Raw genomic sequence first — 23,630 nt, 5'->3', positions numbered from 1 at the left:
ATTTCTTCTAAAGTCAATAGAGCAGTTTAAATTTCCTGAGCATAATCTGGTAGACATTATTCATCCAATTTTAGTTTCTAACTAACTCTATGCATGGGCGCCGGACAGGGGGGGCAAGAGGGGGCATTTGCCCACCCCTGGATCACCGAAACAATAAAAATAAAAGCTATATCTTCTTACATCCATCTGTAAAAAAATAATCATTATTATGAAATTGTTACGTGGTTAGTTTGTCTATGGGTGTTACCTGTAAAAAAATAAAAAATGTGGTAATTATTGGGAAAACTGGAAATCGTCCGATTTTCACCAAAATTGGTATACACACTATTTTGAGGTCGTAGATTACGAATCTACTTTTTTTCTTGGCGGTCTCTTACCGTTTTTCAGAAAAACGGAAAATTATTTCAACATTGAATTTTTCTTTAATTCGGCCCTATAAAGTAATAATTTCACTATATTTTCATTATATTATAGTTTATCTAAAAGCCACACTTGATTGGGGATAGAAAAGTGTCCAACATTTTAATGAAAAACACTTTTCTTAACAAAATAGCAAAAAAAATTGAGACCAGATGGAAGTTTGACATTTGATATATCCTTCTTTCTCTCTCCTATGTAATAAGGGAGACAAATATATTCTAGACTTAATCCTGAAATTTGAAAATTTACAACGTTGCCATATCTTCTATTTTTTCGGGTGATTAGGGATTTTAAATAAATTACCTATTATGAGAGCGACAATAATTAAATACACACCTATATCCACAAAATTACGCGGAAGAGTTTTGATTGCATTGGTTTTAACTTCTTTGCGGAGAGGGTTAATCTTTTTTTAGTTAATCTAATAATATAACAACAAAAGATTAACACCCTCTGCATGGAAGTTGTAACCAAAGCAATCAAAACTCTTTCGTGCAACTTCGTGGGTATAAATAGTCAGATCTCGTTGGTAAAATAGCAGTTATGGGAAGAGCCGTCCTTCTGACGACCGCCTTTCGTAATTCCAGAATGAGCGACAAAAACACGCTAAATTTAGGTTTAGCATTGGCAACGTTGCTTTAAATGCCAGAAACACATAAACTTACTTCGGGTTTCTCTTATTACCGATTCTGAACCGTCCTAGAACTGTGATGCGTATGCAGAAGGAAATGATGACATTATTTCATTTGCGCAGGCGCTGCAATGTTCTTGGACGGTTCAGAATCGGTAATAACAAGAACCCGAACAAAGCTATAACCTAACATTTTCAGATTGTTTACAAATTTATTTTAGCAAATTTTCCTCTATTATGCATAGAATTGGTTAAAAAAGTAACAGAAAATAGCAAAAACCTTAAAAATATGAGAAATTAAGAAAAATTCGATATTGAAATTATTTTCCGTTTTTCTGAAAAACGGTAAGAGACCGCCAAGAAAAAAGTTCAGATTCGTAATCTGAACTGACTTCAAAATAGGGTGTATACCAATTTTGGTGAAAATCGGACGATTTCCACTTTTCCCAATAATTATCAAAAATGTAAATTTTTTATTCACTTTAACCTTGCCCCCCTCCTAAATTTCATTCTTCCGGCGCCCATGACTCTATGCCATTTATGACAGTTCTAAGAAAAAATCTAAGACACTGAGGGTCCCATAAACGTGATTTTACCCATATTTAAGCAATATTTCAAAAAACTTTTTGTCCCTTTCCGACATAATATTCTAAATATATCATGCGATAAAAATCAGCGAGGACCCCCCGAAAAAAATCGAGAAAAAAGAAATTAAGTTTTAACCGTTATAACTTTCGCTGGAAACCCCACATTGGCCACCAGGACAAAACCGAACCAAAGGTCACCCGCTGACACCCGAAACATTCAAAATTCGCTTAGAATGCACCCAGGATCAGTACGTTTTATAACCACCCCGTCACAGTCTGTGGTGCTTGCGATCACCACGGAGATTTTAGGGGTGATATAAGGCCTCTTGTTCTGTCTGATCGAGCTCCAATAAATGCTCGAAAGTTGCGGACAATTTTCAATGTGAAATGTGTTTGATTCAATATATAAGTTACAGAGTTTTTTTGGTGAGCGTATTGTGTGTCGAGTACAAATGAGTACTTGAATATTTGATCGGAATTAAGCCTTGTGGAACAACTGTAACGATTTTAAGTATAGTTTACTTTTTGTCGTTTCAGTTATAATTCCCCTCTATATCTCGAAGAGGAATCGAGCAAAATATCAAGTGTGTTATATTTTTGGAAAGGTAATTTTAAATTATTTTCAATAAATTAAAAATATACAGGGTGTCCCATATAAAAAATCAAATTTTCTGTTGATAATTCTTAAATTATTAATTTGAGGGCTTATGATCAAGAAAAATTACAGATCTTCCTGGGTCTGAGTAAGAACAATCTTCGGATTGTCACGGGGTTTTTAACAGGACACTGTCTCCTCAATGAACACCTCAGTAGATTGAAACTAAGAAGAAACGGCGAATGCAGATTCTGTGGGGAAGATGGTGAAACACCAGTACACCTCATCACTGAGTGCGCCGAGACGACAACCATCCGTGCCATGAATTTTGGTACGACTGATATTGGAGATGGAGAACTACCCTCTATAAAACCGTCCCAGATACTGGCTTTTGTCAAAGCCCTGGGACTGTATGATGAGTTATGATTCAAGAAAGGGGGACACAATGGATCTGTAAGGTCGAAGTGATTAACCCCCCTCCCACTCATTCTAAATTCTAAAAAAAAAAAATAAATTATTAATTTAAAAAATATATATTTAAACCATTAAATTCTACGTAAAAAAGTGCTTTGGAAATGTTTTCATAAAAATACAAAATTTTCCATAGCAAAAGAGTTACAGCGATTTGTTAAAAATGCATATTTTTGAAAAACACCCCGTAACTTCGAAACGGTAACAGATATCGATATGCGGTTTTCACCATCATGTTTTTGACAAAAATTGAGCTCCAGACACCGATATTAGTTTTTGTCTATCTCCTATAGAAACGAGTGTTTAAAAGCGTCGAATTTTTAGTTTCCCTATTTTTGTTCCTATACCTAGATTTTTATTTAACTGAATAAAATGTTAAGTTTTCGTGAGACAGGTGATTATTTCATTTAAATAAGAACTATTTAAGTATCTTTAATTTTAACAACGCATAAACTGACTCAGTCTCTGCGTTAACAAAAAAGACACTATTTTAAAAAGTTTCTCTACTTTTGTCCGATAGTGTAGATCTTTATAACAAAACAATGAGGACCTTTTTTTTCATAGATTCAACCACCACATTTTAAAACTGATGCGAAACGTTAAGCGTTCGAGACACCCGCCCAATCGTTCAATCCACGAACCCTTTCCCAACTGCAACCCTTCATTATGGACATAACCTCCGCATAACAAGGGTTAAATTACAGTATTGTATTTGCCACTTTTCCTATTCGACCCTCAGAGTCAACATTAACGATGGGAACGATCGGGAATGCGATTTAGACCTAATTAGGGAACATTATTTTCTGTTTGATTTTGTACTTTGGCCCTGTGCGTAAAGGGCTTGGCCGGATATAGCGGCCCTTTGACGGCGAACTGATCTTTTAACGCTTATACATTTTTTGACGTAGGGTTTTTTTTTAATTCGATTGTTATTTATTTAGATAAATAATATTTTCAAAATATTTTTTTCTAAATAGTGCTTTCCATAAAATCATTAAAATGAAAAATATACGAAATAATATACATGAACTGATTTCTTTCGAAAATCGACAACTATGAACCCTTCCCGGACACAAACGGTACATTGTGAGACAGGAAATTGTAGAGAGAAACAAGCCCTATAACATAGGATACAACATTTTAATGAAGAGTGCGTTCCATAAAATCAATAAAATGAAAAATATACGAAATAATATACATGTACTGATTTCTTTTGAAAATCGACAACTATGAAACTATGAACCCGGACGCGTTTCCCGAACACAAACGGTACATTGTGAGACAGGAAATTGTAGAGAGAAACAAGCCCTATAACATAGGATACAACAGTATAATGAACAGTGCTTTCCATAAAATCAATAAAATGAAAAATATACGAAATAATATACATGTATGTACTGATTTCTTTCGAAAATCGACAACTATGAAACTATGATCTCTTCCCCGATACAATCGGTACATTGTGAGACAGGAAATTGTAGAGAGAAACAAGCCCTATAACATAGGATACAACAGTATAATGAACAGTGCTTTCCATAAAATCAATAAAATGAAAAATATACGAAATAATATACATGTATGTACTGATTTCTTTCGAAAATCGACAACTATGAAACTATGATCTCTTCCCCGATACAATCGGTACATTGTGAGACAGGAAATTGTAGAGAGAAACAAGCCCTATAACATAGGATACAACAGTATAATGAACAGTGCTTTCCATAAAATCAATAAAATGAAAAATATACGAAATAATATACATGTATGTACTGATTTCTTTCGAAAATCGACAACTATGAAACTATGATCTCTTCCCCGATACAATCGGTACATTGTGAGACAGGAAATTGTAGAGAGAAACAAGCCCTATAACATAGGATACAACAGTATAATGAACAGTGCTTTCCATAAAATCAATAAAATGAAAAAATATACGAAATAATATACATGTATGTACTGATTTCTTTCGAAAATCGACAACTATGAAACTATGATCTCTCTTCCCCGATACAATCGGTACATTGTGAGACAGGAAATTGTAGAGAGAAACAAGCCCTATAACATAGATACAACAGTATAATGAACAGTGCTTTCCATAAAATCAATAAAATGAAAAAATATACGAAATAATATACATGTATGTACTGATTTCTTTCGAAAATCGACAACTATGAAACTATGATCTCTTCCCGATACAATCGGTACATTTGTGAGACAGAGGAAATTGTAGAGAGAAACAAGCCCTATAACATAGGATACAACAGTATAATGAACAGTGCTTTCCATAAAATCAATAAAATGAAAAATATACGAAATAATATACATGTATGTACTGATTTCTTTCGAAAATCGACAACTATGAAACTATGATCTCTTCCCCGATACAATCGGTACATTGTGAGACAGGAAATTGTAGAGAGAAACCAGCACTATAACATAGGATACAACAGTATAATGAACAGTGCTTTCCATAAAATCAATAAAATGAAAAATATACGAAATAATATACATGTACTGATTTCTTTCGAAAATCGACAACTATGAAACTATGAACCCTTCCCGGACACAAACGGTACATTGTGAAACAAGAAATTGTAGAGAGAAACAAGCGCTATAACATCGGATACAACATTTTAATGAACATTGCTTTCCATAAAACCCAATAAAATGAAAAATATACGAAATAATATACATGTACTGATTTCTTTCGAAAATCGACAACTATGAAACTATAATCCCTTCCCCGACGAATTTCTGGCTTTTACTGAAACATATAGGAGTCGAACGTATAAACTACAACTATAAATATTACCCTTTCTTGATTTGTTCTTCTCCATGTACGAACTCAGTCAAAACCTAATTATTTCGTCACTCCAACGTTTATTAAAGCCCATAAAGCATATTATTTAACAGCTCCGAGCTAGGCCGGTGTCAGCCTAATTTAGTAGCGGATATTTTATGGTGCACCTGTAGTAATCTCATCGATACATACACACACTCTCTCATATACAGAGCGAACGAAAGAATCTGCACTGCGAGCTTTGATTGGGGTAAAATATGGGCTAGTAAACGGAGAGGGCTATAAACAAGAAACAATGCCGTAAGTTGCTATAAATTCGATTGCCATAAATCTGGGCACCGGTACCGGCTAATGACTTTCACATTTTATTGCGATCTATAAAGTTAATTAGAAGTATCGTGGAACAAGATAATAAAGGGTATCTGGCGTCTTCGTCTTCTTACGTGTGTATCTCGATCGTTTTTGTTCGAGATATAGTTGATACGTTTATTGATTCAGTTAAATAGGTTGTTTACTGGTCATTAAATCCTGTACAGAAATTGTAAATTAATGTTCATTACAAGTATTTTTTTTGAATTGATTATAGGAGTGACTTTTTGTGATAATTATTTTTATTGTAGTTTTTTTATCATAATTCATTTTTTTTCAAATGGAAACCCACTTTTTTTATTTCACTAGTGAGAAGCTTTTCCAAACCAAACCAAACCTAAGCTAAATCGTTTTTAAGTTATTTAAGATTTAGTTTTAAAACGTATTTTTTTCTTGATTTTATCTAGCTTCCTTTGACATTAAGTGTCAAACCATCAGACAATTTATTTCCTTCTGTCAAAAAACTAATTATTTGAATTTCGTACATACCGGGTGTTGCATCGTCGAGCGGGACATAGGAAATCCCATGTAAATTTTAATGGTGTCAATTATTGACTTCCCTAGTTATTTTAGAGAATAATTCTATTTAGGTTTATTGAAGAGCACTAAAACCCACATTCAAAAGAATAACTTTAGATATTTTTGATTAGCTCGTTTACGAGTTATCGCCGATTTCTTTTTAAAAATTTCTCCTTTCTTATGGCCCTGTATTTACTTATGAGCACCAGTCAAGGTAAAAGATAACAGTCCAATGAAGTTGTCATTTCAGAAATTTACCTATTTAGTGCTTTATTATTATTGAAAACTCATTCCTACATCGAAAATATTAGCCATGAATTACACTACCGAAGAAAAAGTATTGATGATTAAATGGTATTATCAAGGAAATAGTTATCAAAAGGTGTCGGACATGTTTTTGCTGCTCTGTATCCGAATAGACCGATACCTGGAAAATATACAATCGCAAAGGAATATCCAGAGATTTGAGACCAAAGGTACCCTCAATAAATAACTGCAGATGTGAAGCAAGGCAGGAACAAATAGAAGATGCAAGAAATGATACCGACCTGGAAGATTTATTGTGCGTGGAAGAGAACGATGGAAAGATCAGCACAAGGAAACTTGAGGATGAAATAGGAATAGATCACACTACAGCATTTCGAATTTCTTCAAATATGAAAAGCACCAAGAGCTACAAGATGGGGACGAAATACGGCGGCAGGCGTTTTGTTTTGATATGATGGAAAGAGCAAACACATGTAAAAAACATATGTTTCACTGACGAATGCACGTTTACCTTAAATAATGAACCCAATGTTGAAAATTATCGATAGTGGAACAAAGAAAACCAACACAGGTTTGTCGAAACAAGGACGCAATATCCGCAGAAAGTAAATGTTTGGGCATGGATATTCGGACACAATATTATCGGGCCATTATTTCTTACGCGAAATTTAAATGCAGAATATTATTTGGAACTACTCGAAAATCATATTTTACCTGCATTACATGATGCCGCTAGGGAAAATCAGGAAGTTTGGTACCAAATGGATGGCTGCCCGGCACATAGTGTCCCTGGCTGTTCGGGAATATTTAGACAATAGTTTTAACGGAAACGTTAAGTCCGGTGAACTATCCTGACACACGATTTTTGCATTTTTCTTTTTTTTTAACAAAAAGTAACCATTTTTAGTAGTTTTAAATAAAAATAATTGGAGATTACGCACAGAATTTTAAAATATCGATTAAAAAATTTAATTTTAGTAATTTTTGACACATATTTGACGTTATGGAGAATTTTCACCCTTGATTTAACATGACAGCGTCAGAAGGAAAAGCAATGTTGCCAGTTCCACTGAATTTTCTTTTTCTGTTTTTTATTTTTATTTTGAAAAAATGGTCATTTTTAATAATAAAAATGCGTTGGTAATGTGTGAATGGGAAAACTAAAAAACAACAACAAAAGAGTGAAACAAAAGCAATCAAAACACGCTTAAGCAACCAACCTCACCAAATAACCACGTAACTAATTCATTAACACCCCCCAAATCACCAGGCTAACCAATGCATTAACACCCTCCAAATAATCAGGCTAACACCCGGTATATTATAAATACTGCTGCTAAAACTTGATGAAATATTCCACTACAGTATCCAGTATCCACAACTTTCTGTTTAAGTGACAATATATCCATGGATTTTTCAAAATACCTGTGACATGTAAGAATTGTTAGAATGTTTGTAACTTATTATAAATTTATTTAAAAAAATAAAGTAGTAAAAGCAATCCACAAAATACAGGAAAATGCCATTTTGTCGTCATTTACAACTATACAGACATTGCAGAATCATTTTAAAGATCATATCTAAACTTGATTAAAGATCCGTAGGTTTCTTTCGGTATTTTATTAAGGCAATCTCGTCCTGATAAATTATTGATCTACATCGAAGCATCGTTCCCGTCAAACTATCTGTTATCTCAGTATTTAACGTTGACGTTTTATTACCAACTGTATAAATTTGTTGCCTGATCCAATTAGAGGAAATTCCTCTAAATTAGCCTCTATTACGTTTACTTATTTTTCCTCAACTAGACGTTTTACTACATTATAAACTAGGCATTATATTATTGGCGGTCTGCTATCAAAGTGGAGCAGATGCCTGGTTTTGTTTTCAGAAGACTCGTCGTAATGTCTTTCTTTTATTTGAAGTGGAATTACATATATAAATAAATGTTATTTTAAAGAGGTAATTTTGTAAGATGTTAATATTTCTTTTTGTTCCTTATAATATCTAGGGTATTTTTATGACATTTAATTTTTCATAAAAATAAAATTTTAAAAATAATTTTATTCAAAGTTTACTACACACAACAAACTATTAATGATCGTTAAAATTGTCGCTGTATTCTTTAGTCATTTATGAACAATTATTGATCACCCTGTAGGAAGCTGTCAAATAAGATTCCAAAGCTTTACAGCGGATGCTTTCAGTACTAATTACGTAAATCGTTTTTACAGTAATCTGTTAATAAATATTCTCGTTCAGAGATTAATCGTTTTTTTACTAACACCGTTAAATATTTAATATAATTAATTAAAATCATATTTAAAGATATCATATTAACTCTTATCTTTAGGATAAATTCTAATTATTTTTAGGATAATTTAAACTTAATTTACTTTTTTACTATAGTACTTTCCGTGATAATCATATCAACATTGTATAGAATACTATCGTCTTGAACGAAAAACAGTTTTAGTAGTCTTTTTTAGTACGATAAAGCTTAAGGTATTCCAGAACGCCCAGTTTTCAGAATCTTAAATACATCTTTGGATTTTTACTTAAACAAATATGGCGGTCGAGATACGGTAATTTGAATGGAGCCACTTTTCAAATCCGTTTAAAGTGAAAGAGGCCATTTTTCTAAAGATGGGCGTCGTTTACATAATTTTGTCATAAATAAAATGGCTGTAAGCGACGAATGTAAATAAGCTAGTGTGCGAGATAGTTGAAAATTGTATGATTAGGTTGTTCAGTGGCATGACAAAATCATCAACTTAATACAGTTATAAAATATAAAAAGCTTAAAATGTTTGTTTATATTTTTTTGGACTTGAACCATTTTATCTCTGAAAATATTTTATGAAACAAAAGCAATCAAAACACGCTTAAGCAACCAACCCCACCAAATAACCACCTAACCAATTCAGCTTAAATAAATGCTTAAATTTTTAATGAATATCTTCTAAAATGATAATTATGTATCTTTAAAAAATAGCAGTGACACCTAGTGACTAGTGTGTGAATCGTAATAGCCTAGTGACGCTACTGAAGTCCGCTTCACTTCCAAATGAGGCTTAAACGATCCTAGCCTAGGGCATTTTACAGTAGCGAGCAAATTGAGTGTTTCGTTTCGATTTCGGTTCGCGTTTCTGTATCGCTGCTAATTTATACAAAGTGTGGCCGGCGATTTTTATGTTAATTAGTATCATTAAAATAGGCACGAGATCTCTCCGCAGCATCCGGCCGAAGGTACACCTTGACTTCCTCTAACAATCACACTAAATGGACTACGAAGTCCTCTTGAGTTAATGGCGGCAGACTAATGATCGGTTTTCTCGTTACATCCTCGAATTATTTCTATTTTAAGCCGTTAGATCATGGAAATGTTTTTATTTTTCTTAAAATTGGGTATAGAAATAAAAGAATTAATTGTTTGTATTGATATTTGGCCTTCAGGCAAAATTAAATTACTTTTCACACGTAAATATTTTGTTGGTCGCTAAGGTCGCTAATTTATTTTACATGTTTATTCTATTTTTTAGTAGATCCAATAATTTTGATTACAATTTTTTTTTCTGATACTCTCTGTCTAAATGAGTACTTTCTCCACCTTCCAGTTACATCAATTAGCCCCCCTCTAGGTCATCGACTGGCGACTCTCTTGATACCCAAAGTAGTTGAAAAGGTAAACATTTGATAAAACTCTATAACAAACATCAGCATCATCCAAAAGCTATTACCGTTGATTGAAAGAATTGGGAAGATCTTCTTCTTATAGTATCATCTTCTAATAAAGGTTGGCAACAATCGCGGCGAAACACTGTCTGTCCTGTGCAGCTCGAAACAGTTCGTGTGAGTTCAGTCCAGTCTAGTCTCGTAAGTTTTTCAGCCAAGAGTGCTTGCGTCTCCCAAGTCCTCTTCTGCCTTCTACCTTTCCTTCTATAATCAACTTCAGAAGCTTTTTTCTGCTATTGCGCATGACATGGCCCAGATATGCTGTCTTTCATTTTTTTTTATATTTGCAAGTAATTCCCTTTCCTTGTTAAGCCTCCCAAGAACCTCTTCATTTCATTTTCAAGACTCTTCTGTAGATCCACATTTCAAAAGCGTTCAACCGTCTCATGGTGTTCATGTTAATCGTCCATATCTCACAGCCGTATAAGAGTATTGAGTGTACATAACAATGGACAAAACGCAGACGTATGTTGATGTTGAGTGATTGGTTACATAATAGGTTTCTCATTTTGTTAAACATTGATCTAGCCTGTTCTATACGCGATGTAACTTCTAAGTCGGGGTCAAGGTCCGATGTTAGCCAGGATCCCATCAGGTATTTGAACTTATTTACCGTGTCTACGCATTGTCCGTATACTCGTATGTTGGGTGGTGGAATATTTCTCCTACTAACGACCATTATCTTGGTTTTTGCCGTGTTTATTTTAAGGCCCAATGGATCTCCTTCCCGAACGATGTCGTCTAGAAGTTCTTGAAGAGCCTCAGGGTTGTCAGCGATAATTGCAGTATGTCGTCTGCATACGTAAGGTTGTTAATTGGGACGCCGTTTATTTTTATGCCAATCTTGTAGGGCCTTATCGAATATATATCCCCAGTATATATTAAACAATAAGGGAGACCGTACACATCTCTGCCGAATTTCGTCTGTTTCGTCTTGCCCTAACCTTATGTATGATGTAAGAATTAGATATCGTTCTTGTCTAGACCTTCTTCTTGTAAGATGTTAAACAGCACTGTGTGTTCTACTTTATCAAAGGTCTTTTCGTAGTCGATGAAACAAATGTATACGGCTTTTTGTTGGTCTCTACATTTCTGTAAGAGAACAGTCAGGCCAAACATTGCTTCCCTGGTCCCCATTCCTTCTCGAAAGCCAAATTGGACATCACTTAAATCAATTTCACATTTTTTGAATATTGGGAAGATACGCAACCTAATGGGCAAAATTAGGCAAAGAAAACAAAGTCCTCCTACTCTGGGTGCCTGCTCACCAAGGGATAGAAGGCAATGAAAAAGCAAATAATCTAGCTAGGAAAGGAGCGAACACTCCACTAACTGGACCAGAACCGTTCTGCTTTCCAAGTGGTAACCAACTCAATGCGGAACTCAAGAACTTGGAAGATTCCATCCGCAACCTGGAATGGAAATCTTGCAACGGTCTAAGACACTCGAAGAAGTTTCTGAGGGCTTATGATCAAGAAAAATCACAGATCTTCCTGGGTTTAAGTAAGAACAATCTTCGGATTGTCACGGGGTTTTTAACAGGACACTGTCTCCTCAATGAACACCTCAGTAGATTGAAGCTAAGAAGAAACGGCGAATGCAGATTCTGTGGGGAAGATGGGGAAACACCAGTACACCTCATCACTGAGTGCGCCGAGACGACAACCATTCGTGCCATGAATTCTGGTACGACTTATTGGAGATGGATATCTACCTTCTATAAAACCGTCCCAGATACTGGCTTTTGTCAAAGCCCTGGGACTGTATGATGAGTTATGACTCAAGAAAGGGGGACACAATGGATCTGTGAGGTCGCAGTTATTAACCCCCCTCCCACTCATTCTAAATTCTAAATTCTAATTCTAACCTAATGGGCGAATTCGTGACAAGGCTGCTTTGATTTCCCCTTACGTTTCAAGTGCTGTACGGTGGAGACACCAATCATTCTTGCGGTCAACGCATAAAACACTTATTTTCTCTAATTCGGCCAGCGAAGGCATATCGAAGACGCCGGCGCCGTGGATCTGAAAGCGACAATGTTGCCATATTAAAATGTGTAATATCTGTAATACGTTTGACGAAAATCTTTGGATGAAAAATCAGAAACAGAAATTAAAATTCTAAACATGTTTGTATGATCGAAAAAAGTCGTTGCAGGCAAAAAAAGAGGCAAAGTTGCGCAATTTGATGCTCAATAAAATGCCTTATTGCATTTTTATTGTTTATTTTTTTTTGCATAAAATAATCTGGTGGTGGAATTTTCTGCACGAAACGTCGGCAAATATCAAAGTGACTCTATATAGTGTTTTAAGAGCGATGAAAGTATTTAATTAAATTGAAAAAAATCTGGTCCGTATTTAAAAAAAAATAAGTTGATGATGGTCACCAGAAGCCGAAACGTCAGAGTCAATATTTAATCACACAGTTTTAGGTTGTCTTAACAAATAAAGCCAGGAAACAATAGAAAACAAAATTGAAAATTCCGTTTTTTTTTCGAATATATTTGGAAGTATTCGGAATTTTTCAAAATGCAATACGGCATTTTATTTGATGCTCATTGCGCAACTTTGCCTCCATTTAACCGATCCTGTATCTTTTACGGTTTCCGAAATCCCAATGATGAGCGTTGAATTCGAGCCACCCTGTACACTAATCTGGTCTATTTAATCCATAATTAATATTATTTCTTTCATGATTAAAACTTTTTATAAGTTCACCATTAATGTCCTTAACTTTTCTCACATTAATATCTCCGTACTAATTCTATTTTAAAATTAATTTTAGCGGTAATCTAGCGGAAATTATTAGGAGGGATTAGTCACAAATTTGATATAAATCACCGCGTTGATTAATTCGAGCTCAATTAATCCGCTCATCGAGAAAAACTAATGACATTGTATGAAAATTAATATAAATTATCTATGTCCCATGCAGGTATTAACTGGACACCGTTGATTTGAAGAAAAATGACGTCAAAATGGGCTGAATAAAAAATGTCGGGGCGTGGTAGGCTCTTTCCCATGCCGCTTCCATTGCTCCCATCCGACGAAATTTATTTACGAATTTATTAGTGTTGTATTTACTTCATCAAAATGTCGACGAGGAATTCGCGACGGTCCTTTCCAACTGTCAGAGACATACTTTAGCCGCTTAAGGCTAATTTACACACTAATTCGAACAAATTTGGCTTCTAAGGGCTAGTACACGCCAGGCTACATTTATAAATGTACAGGGTAGTCGAAATTACTGTGTTTTAACAGAGAAAACTTATTTCCTGACTATGAGAGCTCGATTTCTGAGACATTGTTTAATGGTATAATTCTCATCGATATTTTCATAGTCAATCAGATATAAGGGTGTTTTTGAATTTTCGAAAATTGACCATAACTTTTTTATTCTATTCCTCGAAATAATACATTTTTATAAAAATATTCCTAAGGATCGTTTTAAGCACAATCCAGTGCCGTCTCAAGTAGCATTTTTGGACATATTTTAGGTAACGTTTCTAATAATTGTGCCTGTTTTTTGACACGAAATGGAAACGCTGGATATTTTTAGCCGTTTCCTGAAATGTTTCGATGCGGAATCAAAACTTTTAGAGGAAATGTTTCGAAACATTTTCTGCAATTTGTGCCCGAGATGTTCCCGTTTTCAGCGGCCACTGTTTCTAAATGCGAAGAAACAAAAAACCAAAATAAAATAGTCTATGTCAATATGAATATACCTAGCTAGAAAAAGAATGGACTCTGCCATACTGAAAAATGGTCATACAGAAGTGGCGCCATCTATTGAGTAGGGCTTGTTTTAAATGGATCGAAGCGCGGGCTTTTTAAATGAGCGTATTTATTGAATTTTACTCTAAAATAATTAAATTTGACTATTAAATCTTATTTTTTACACAAATTCAACAATACTAATAACAAGTATCGTTGTGATGTGTAAAAAATAAGATTTAACAGTATAATTTATACAATTATTAAATAAAATTAAAGCCAAACATGTATAAATATTATTTATTATTTAAAGTTTTTATTTATAAGTCAAATATTTAAACATCGTTTATTATAATAAAACAAGACCAACGTAATACGCCCAAAGTTTTGTAAATGGAGTAAATATAAATAGGTACTTAAATAATGGCAAAAATAAAAGACTTACATTATATTTTTAGGGCCACAAACAAAAGGAATTGTCTAATTAAAACACATAATATAACAAATTATAGTTTGAAAAACGTTTTGATAATCATTTGATAATATTGTGATTGGCGCTATGACAATGACAATATTTTTTGAGAATTTGACAATAGTATTACAATGGCCATTTGGAAACTACAAAAAATTTCTGATTTAACGCCATCTGGCAATAACTAGTAGCAACTTCTTAACGTAAAAATTAATTGCACTACCACCTAGCGCCTGAGGCTGGAACTATTTTATTTGAAATTTCCGTGGAAACGGTGGAACCGCTTTTGTTATTTCACTTTCCCACCCCTGACATTAATATTATGATTGGCGCTATGACAACGACAATATTTTTTGAGAATTTGACAATAGTATGACAATGGCCGTTGGAAACTAGGGAAACTACAAAAAAGTTGTGATTTAACGCCATCTGGCAAAAGCAAATTCATCGTTTAATTCATGTTATCGACTAATGTACTTTCATATTTTTAATGTCCCTTCTATATATCATTATTTGTTGCTAAAATGTTTTTGTTTGAATTATAGGTAGATTTTTATTTTTATTTCTATATCATGGTTCTGAAAATAAAAATATATAAATCAATGTAAGTAGAACGCGTATTTATGAGCTTAAAAGCTCAACAGCCGATAAAAACATATATTTTTAGTTAAAAACGCTTAATCACTAGCCAACATGGTGGAATTTTAATTCATTATTTTATAAATTAACATGGAGTCGGACGCAAATCATCTACATTATATCATATTTGTGTCTAAAAAGAGAGAAACTCGTGTTTCGAAAATGAATCGACAATAAATGGAAACCTCGTTTCCAAAATGTTTCGATTTAGCGCTATATGTGTAGAAATTTCGAACTAGTCTAGTTTATTTACATATTATAACTTAATTTAAACATAAAAACATGTATTCCATGGTGAAAAAAAGAGATAAAAACGTTTGCTGGTAACATTTTTCTTCGGTTTCCTGTTGAGTATGGGTAGTGGTTGTTATTACATTTATTCCTAAAAGAAATCATCTCTGTAATGCGTATAATAATTATAAAATCGCATAAGAAAAATATCTGTATTTGTACTCACCATATGGCCTTTTTTTTTAATTATAGTATTATAAAAACTTGAAGAATGCTTACATGCAGAAACTGCAGAACAAAAAACAACAATAAAGTAAGGTTACTCATATTTGCCAGAATATCAAATAAATTATGGAAATTTTCCAGGCACAAAACGGGTACAAGATCTGTAAATGTGAGCCACATTTGTTTCTTAAAAGTTTCGAATAATTTGTGACAATAAGATCTTTATTGTTAGCTTATGTAGCGAAACCATATTTTGGTAAAATGTTGGCAAAAATGTAACGAAACTGTTTCGCAATGTTTCTCAGCAAAGATTTTGTTTCGATTCTGTGTCTAGAATTATAGTTGGCTATGAACTTCAGGTAGAAATCTATGCTATCGAAAGATGCGTACAACAAATCTTAGATAGTAACTATCGGAAACAAGAAATAGCCATCTTATCGGATAGTCAAGTAGCCTTTAGAGGGACCAACTCATTAACCATCAATTCGAAGTTGGTTAAAGAATGCCTAGAGAAGCTCAACAAATTAGGCAGCGAAAATAAAGTCCTTCTACTCTGGGTGCCAACCCACCAAGGGATAGAAGGTAATGAAAAAGCAAACGATGTAGCTAGAAAATGAGCGAACACTCCACTAACTATTCGAAAAAATGTAGCTAAAAAATGAGCGAACACTCCACTAACTTCAGGTAGAAATCTACGCTATCGAAAGATGCGTACAACTTATCTTAGATAGTAACTATCGGAAACAAGAAATAGCCATATTATCAGATAGTCAAGCAGCTTTTAGAGGGATCAACTCAGTAACCATCAATTCGAAGTTGGTTAAAGAATGCCTAGAGAAGCTAAACAAATTAGGCAGCGAAAATAAAGTCCTCCTACCCTGGGTGCCAACCCACCAAGGGATAGAAGGTAATGAAAAAGCAAGCGATGTAGCTAGAAAATGAGCGAACACTCCACTAACTAGGCCAGAATTCTTCTGCTTCCCAAGTGGAAATCTACTTAAAGGAGAAGCCAAAAACCTGGAAACTTCGTCCGTAACCTCAACGGTCTAAAACACTCCATGTAATTTCTCAGTATTTCAGAATTTCTCACCCTGTATATTAAAATGAATAGAGAAATATCTGAAGGACTTAAATGTAAGTAAAGTCAGCTTTGGTGTAAACTGGTCTTAAGAGTTAACGACAGGCAGAAAATGTTGAGAGGCTTGCGCGAAGCAAAGGCGATAAGCGTAATTTTGACCGTGTACCATCGTTATTTATCAAAGGCCTAATACTAGATGGCGCTTTATCATCGGGTACTTGTGGTACTACGTGAGCACTTGCTTAAACGCTTAAACATATACTCCTTCAAGGGAAACGAAGTCTCTTGTCGAGCTTTTATTTATCTTTAATGATAAGCGGTGCCATTTGTAATGGGAGAGGACGATTTGTCTATGTAACATCTTTTTTAAAATTGTTAGGTTTAAGGATTGAACAGTAAAAATTCTGTTGGTAATTCTTACACCATATGATATCTGTTATAAAAGTAGCATTAATGTATAATAGTAATTAATATTAGGCTGTACTTAAACTGCCGTTAAACGGTAGCTTACTAAAATGCCGTTAATCGGTATGACGTCTTTGTTGTGACACACTTGACGGCTTTATGAAATATAGGAATTTTATAAGGACTAACCAACGCTATCCACCCCACCAAATAACCAACTTAACCAACGCAACTAACCTCGACACTGATAAAAAATATAAAAAACAAATATAAATTAGTAAAAATCGACCAACCCCACCAAATAACCAACTAACCAATGAATTAACACCGAATAGTGACGATAATGTATATTTTTTTACTCAGTAGTTTTATACAGGTGCGGACGAAAAGTTAGTACTCTTCAAACCAGTTAAAAAATATGTACGTGGCGCCCTCTACAAGTAGGAGTTATATTGACCTCAAAATCAAATTTCTCATGTCAAAAAACTCCCAGACACCAATTTTCATCCAAATATTGACGTTACTTCAGAAATTATTTGGAAAAAATCGAAATAAAAATGAAACTTCTTCACCCTGTATCTCCGAAACTAAGCATTTTAGGATACATTTATATGAACTTCTTTACTTATTTTTATCAGCAGAATATGCTGCCGAAATTTCCGGAATACAGTTCGGAGCACCCTGTATATTCACTCGCTGCACTGGTAAAATAAGTACAAAAAAAATTCACTGCCCCCTGGACTATTTGTTTTTAGGAAATTTCTGAAGCTATACGGCCAATGACATTTCCAAATATTGGAAAAAATAAGTATATTAATCCTGTGGTGAACCCAAACTGTTAAGAGCATTCTCTTTAATGCTCTATTTATTTCTCTGAATGTTATTTAAACCTGAGCCTTTCAGGAATTTGCATTCTTCTCAATCCATACTGAATAAAAGCTCATCCGTTTCACTCGAAGTACCTCAGATTAAGATTGAAACACTCGTACCTCCACGACCGCAAAAAGCTAGACAAATACACAGTGGCACACGCCAAACCGCTGACACTGAACGAGTCCCTCTAATTCAGCTGTCCGCCAATGGAACATCTGCCTCTGGCCTAACGTATTGCTCTATCGGCCTCTACGGCCTTATTTATCGTACTATAATTTCATATCACACGCGGTAGTACTACACGCGCCTACCTATGAGCGCACGTGTGTTACGGGTGGAGTTCTGTATAAATTAAATAGAAAAAAGGAAAAAGAAATAGGATTATATATGGTAATAGGAATATTTTTTTTAATGTTATCCTTTTTTTATACTCTGGAGTAGTGATGAGCGGGATTTGGTCTTGGTTTTGGTCTTGCACAAAAAGCATGTCCAAGAAGAAGATCGACCAGAGCACACTGAAAAAAATATTGTTTATAATATTAATGAACATCGATTATTAACTGTTGTTTGATTGGGACAATGATTTTTTTCATTATATTAATGATTTGTTAATCATAGATCGATGCCTGATTTATTAATAGTATGAATCGAATTTCATCGAGATATAATGAAAGTATGGTTATTAAATTAATGTAAGATTTTCATTAATACCGTGCTGGCAATTGTTACTTTTGGGTCGGTACTTACATGTGTGGAAGTAAATCGCATAGTAATCTTATTAAGTCGGAGTGAGAGAAATGCGACGGTGTGCTGTTGCGGCGTTGCCAGTACGCCTTTTCCTAGGTAAAGTAAAGTCACACCCTCCATCCAGCTTAGTCGTGGCCTTCCTCTTTTATTTCTGCTTCACGGTGTCCACAGTAAAATTTGTTTTGGTATTCTGTGGTCGGGCATTCGTTGCACATGACCAAACCATATGAGTTGTTTTGATTTTATGTCGTCCACAATTGTGTGTTCTGCTCCCATAATCTCTCTTACTCTGTCGTTGGTTATTTTTTCTCTTTTCGATTTTCCAGCAGCTCTCCTCCAGTAATCCATTTCGGTCGCTAATAGCATGTTCTCCGTTCTGCTTTTCAACTGCCATACTTCGCTTCCGTAAGTTATTATGTTTTTCACTACGGTATTATATATGTTCTTCTTATTAGCTGTAGAAATTCCTTGATCCCACAGTACACCATTCAACATAGATATTGCCCTTCTGCCTTGCATTATTCGATCTTTTACACCCTCATTGAGTTTACCATCGTAAGTTATTTTTAATCCAAGATATTTATATTGTGGTCCATCTCTTGTCCGTGAGTAGCTCTAAGGGGGCCATTGCCGGTCCCAAGCCCGGATAAAGGAGGAGGATTGGGGCTATAGGCTAGCTCCCTATAACCCGTAAAAGCTGCAAATGCTAAAAAACCTAACCAAAGCCTCGCTATGATTTCTTTCCCGTTCGAAATAATTCAGTAGAGATGAGACAAGTGGCTGATTCCGACTGTTTACTGCCAAAACCCATTTTATTTCAATAAAAATCGCAGTTTTAATTAAACAAAAAGCAGAGTTGATAGTTAATTCCAAATTTCCCAAAGAAATCTCAGAATAAAATTGAAAATCCCAAATTTGAAAAATTAATAAAATCGAAAATGGCAAATATCGGATTTGCAAAGAAAATTTTCATGACAACTGATAGGTATAAAGCCCTTCTTATCGGGCAATTCGTTTAGTTGATGCGACAGCGTGCCGTCTTTTTTTTTTACTAGGATATAAGATTATCAGAAAAAGGAAAAAGTGCACTCTAAGTTTGAAATAATTTTTATTTATTGGTTCTTCAATAGTCTGCTACTCATCACGACAAGCAAATTTGAACTACATTATTATAAAAAAGAATTAACTTGATAAAGCTATAGACCGTGATGCATTGATAGTTGAAATTATCCTATTCCCCATCAATCTCGCGCGAAGGTGTTTATTTTCACGCCTTACGGGTCCCGCCCATCGTTTAAAGTCAATACGATTTACATACGACTTTCAGAGAGCGGAATTTTTTTGACGCCTTGTGAAATTTTTCTCCCCGTTCAGAAGTAGGCATTAAAATAATTAGGGCTTTGGTCCGTTATGCGATGGAAGTTGAATTAATCGGCAATCTCACGAAAACGCTGTTTAACGTGATATATGGTTAGTGAGATGTATAGGCTTTACTTAAAGTTGTTTTGTTTTATTTTGAACCAGGTTGATTTGGTGCAAGAAGTAGGCATTGAGATCCGCAAACGAAAATGGGGATGGATAGGTCACACTGAACTGCGGAAACCTGTTGGAAACATAGCGAAAGCAGCATTGGAATGGAACACTCAAGGGAAAAGACAACAAAGGTGATCAGTTCAAAGATTGAGGCGTTCCATATTAGACGAGCTTCAACAAATAGAGTCAACATGGAACCAAGTAAAAACAACAGCCATAAATAGGATCAGGTGTCGTATTGCTGGTGGTCTGGCTGCAAGATTCTTGTAAGTCTGATTTTTTTACTAGAGACAGTTTCTACATATAGTTCACATCAAATTAATTATTAATTATAAATATATAAACAGTTATTACTTAGGTACATCAACAAATCTCACCTTCTTAACAGCACTTAAAGGACATAAAGGGCCAATGCTACAGCGTTCCCGTTCAAAATATTCTAATAAAGTTGCGATGATTTTTTTACGGCTATTAAGCTCTGCTAATCTTGTACCTCTTCGCACTAAAAGAGGTTCTAAAAAGAACAATGTTCGACTGTAAGGTATGCTAGTAAACGTTTTTAAGCTTAATCGCACGCTATCACAACACAATTTATTTAAACCAGAAATTCGTAATTCAAAACTAAAGTGTCAAAACGAATGACAATGCCAGGAAACAAATAAAAATAGAACTAATTAGTAATTTTTTAAATTGAAAAATAGGTCGATTTCATAAATAACAAAGTCTTGTAACTGTACAAACAGATAAAAAAACGCCAAAAAAAATTGCAGTCAATGAATTCATTCAATCATTGTTGATCGCTTCGTAGAAGAGTATTTAATTTCATATCTAGCAGTACAATTTCATTAATGTCTATACTGTCTGACTTGTGCCACCATAGCCAGTATTGCAATCGGTGGTACTCGATAATTCAGAAGTCAAAAGTTAATTAAAAGAACTGACCGTTGGGCGGCAACCGCTGGACGTTGCTTTACGATATATCGATTTTTGCGAGACTCGTTTTCAATATTCACCGCTTAAAGTTCACATCTACATGCAAATTTAACTGAGTAGGTTTGATAAGAAGTGTAATAAAGGGTATTTTATATTATCTCTTCATTTCACTTCTTTCTTTTGAAAAATCTGTATGGAAATCGTTTTTCTTTCAGGGACAGTGCAAAAAATATCTTTCATCCAGGTAAATGGTATTTACTAAATAATTTTAATATAATATAAAAATTAAAAATTTTAATTCTAGTTAGTCAGCCCGGCGCCGAATAGGTCCATGATTGGCAACAATGAATTTAAAAATCGTGCTCTGGATTACGAAACTAAATGTTTAATTGGTATCGTTTATATCTATAGATTGCCTTTATGATGCGTAATTTTGATGAAGTACGTATTTGAAGTAGATCGTTTCATACACTTAGATGCTTCTTATATTTATCCTTAAAATATTTTCATAATATTATAGCCCTAATATTTACAAGCATGTATGCATGGCATAGTCTTAAGTGCCATTTTATAATCAGAATATGCCATAAAAAGCAACGTCGACATTCTCAAAGAAGATTATTAGCAACAAAGTTGCTGCGGTGTTTATGGATATAATGTGCATCGTGGAATTTCTTATAGTGTCTGAGGTAAAATTCAAATTTTCGAAGAAATTTCTAGTACTACAGGGTGAATCTTAAATAAGTATAAATATTTTTAGGGGTTGTATATTTCGACTCCAGAAACACGACTATGAGGTTTTTTTCGAGAAAAAATATTCAAAATTTGATATTTTTGGTTAAAAAAACATAATTTCTTAATAATATGACAAGATAGGTAGTAGATTAAATTTACAAGAAAGAAAACCCAGAAAAGATCCGGAGGTTCTCAAAAATTTAAGAAAAAAAATATTTTTTTTTTGGAAATTTTCAAAGTAAAATAACTCGTTTATCTCGGACTTTGTTGAGATGTCCCAAGCTCTGGAAATATTTTTTGTCCTTATTTAAGTTTAACTAAGTATCAATATTCGTTTTGTTTTGAAGTAAGTAAGTTAGCAACACTAGTGACTAGTGAAGTATGTAACATATTCTCACAGGACTTAAGACCGCGATAAATCAAATATTTTCCTTGGTTTAAGTAGGAATATAGGTATATTGGCAACAAACAGCCCACATGAAAGTTGAAAATGACAATTCCAATCCAGTCAATATACAGAGAGGAGTAAGACAGGGATGTGTGTTGTCTCCTTCGTTGTTTAATGTTTATTCTGAGGCGATTTTTCGGGAAGCCTTCTCTCCAACAGATTGCGGTATTAAACTCAACGGCGAAGTCATTAACAACATTAGATTTGCCGATGACACAGTTCTTATTGCCGACTCTGATACTGGACTCCAGAGTTTAATGGAGCGACTTGAAGGCTCCTGTAAGAAATACGGGATGAACATCAATTCCTCTAAAACCAAAGTCATGGTATTTAGAAAGAACCAAAATGTACCAATTCCTATTAAAATAGAGCGCAATACCTTAGAACAGGTCTAAAAGTTCAAATATTTGGGGTCCTGGATAGTTAACACCTTGAATAACAACGTGGAAATAAAAACCAGAATAGAACAAGCGAGAAATGCATCTTTAAAAATGAAGAACGTTTTCCAGAACCCCAGATTGGACCTTGAGTTTAGAACTAGGCTCGTCAGGTGTTATGTTTGGTCAATCCTATTATACGGAGCAGAAACATGAACGCTGAGAGTTCAAGAGATGAATCTTCTCGAATCGTTCGAAACATGGATATATCGAAGAATTCCTAAAATTCCATGGACAGCCCATATCACAAATACCGAAGTTTATAACAGAAGCAGAGAAAGAGAATTGCTCAATATAATAAAAATAATAAAAACATCGTACTTAGGGCATATATTGAGAAATGAAAAATACCACGTCGAAGGAAAAAGAGGTCTTGGTAGAAAGAAACTATCTTGGTTGAGGAACATCAGAAATTGGACTCACTTAACTTTTGGACTATAACTCATAAGAAAAGCCGAGAATCGTGAAGATTTTGTCAATGTGATCGCCAACTTCCAAGAAAGAGACGGCACGTAAAGAAGAAGAAGAGTGCGCTGAGGCGACAACCATGCCAAATAAATTAATAAACTTTGCTACGACTGATATCGGAGATGGAAAACAAACTTTTGTAAAACCGTCTCAGATACTGGCTTTTGTCAAAGCCCTGAGACTATATGATGAGTGGTAATTGAAGAAAGATAGATCTCCTTAAAACTTAATGCTAATACCATTGAAAAATTGTTATTTCCAGTATAAAACCACCAATGAAAAAACAATTGAAAAACAAT

Source organism: Sitophilus oryzae, unplaced genomic scaffold (genome assembly GCF_002938485.1).
Source record: "Sitophilus oryzae breed Bouriz unplaced genomic scaffold, Soryzae_2.0 scaffold_488_pilon_pilon, whole genome shotgun sequence".
Classification (NCBI taxonomy): domain Eukaryota; kingdom Metazoa; phylum Arthropoda; class Insecta; order Coleoptera; family Curculionidae; genus Sitophilus; species Sitophilus oryzae.
The sequence above is the reverse complement of the archived record's forward strand: the minus strand, read 5'-3'. Positions refer to the sequence as shown.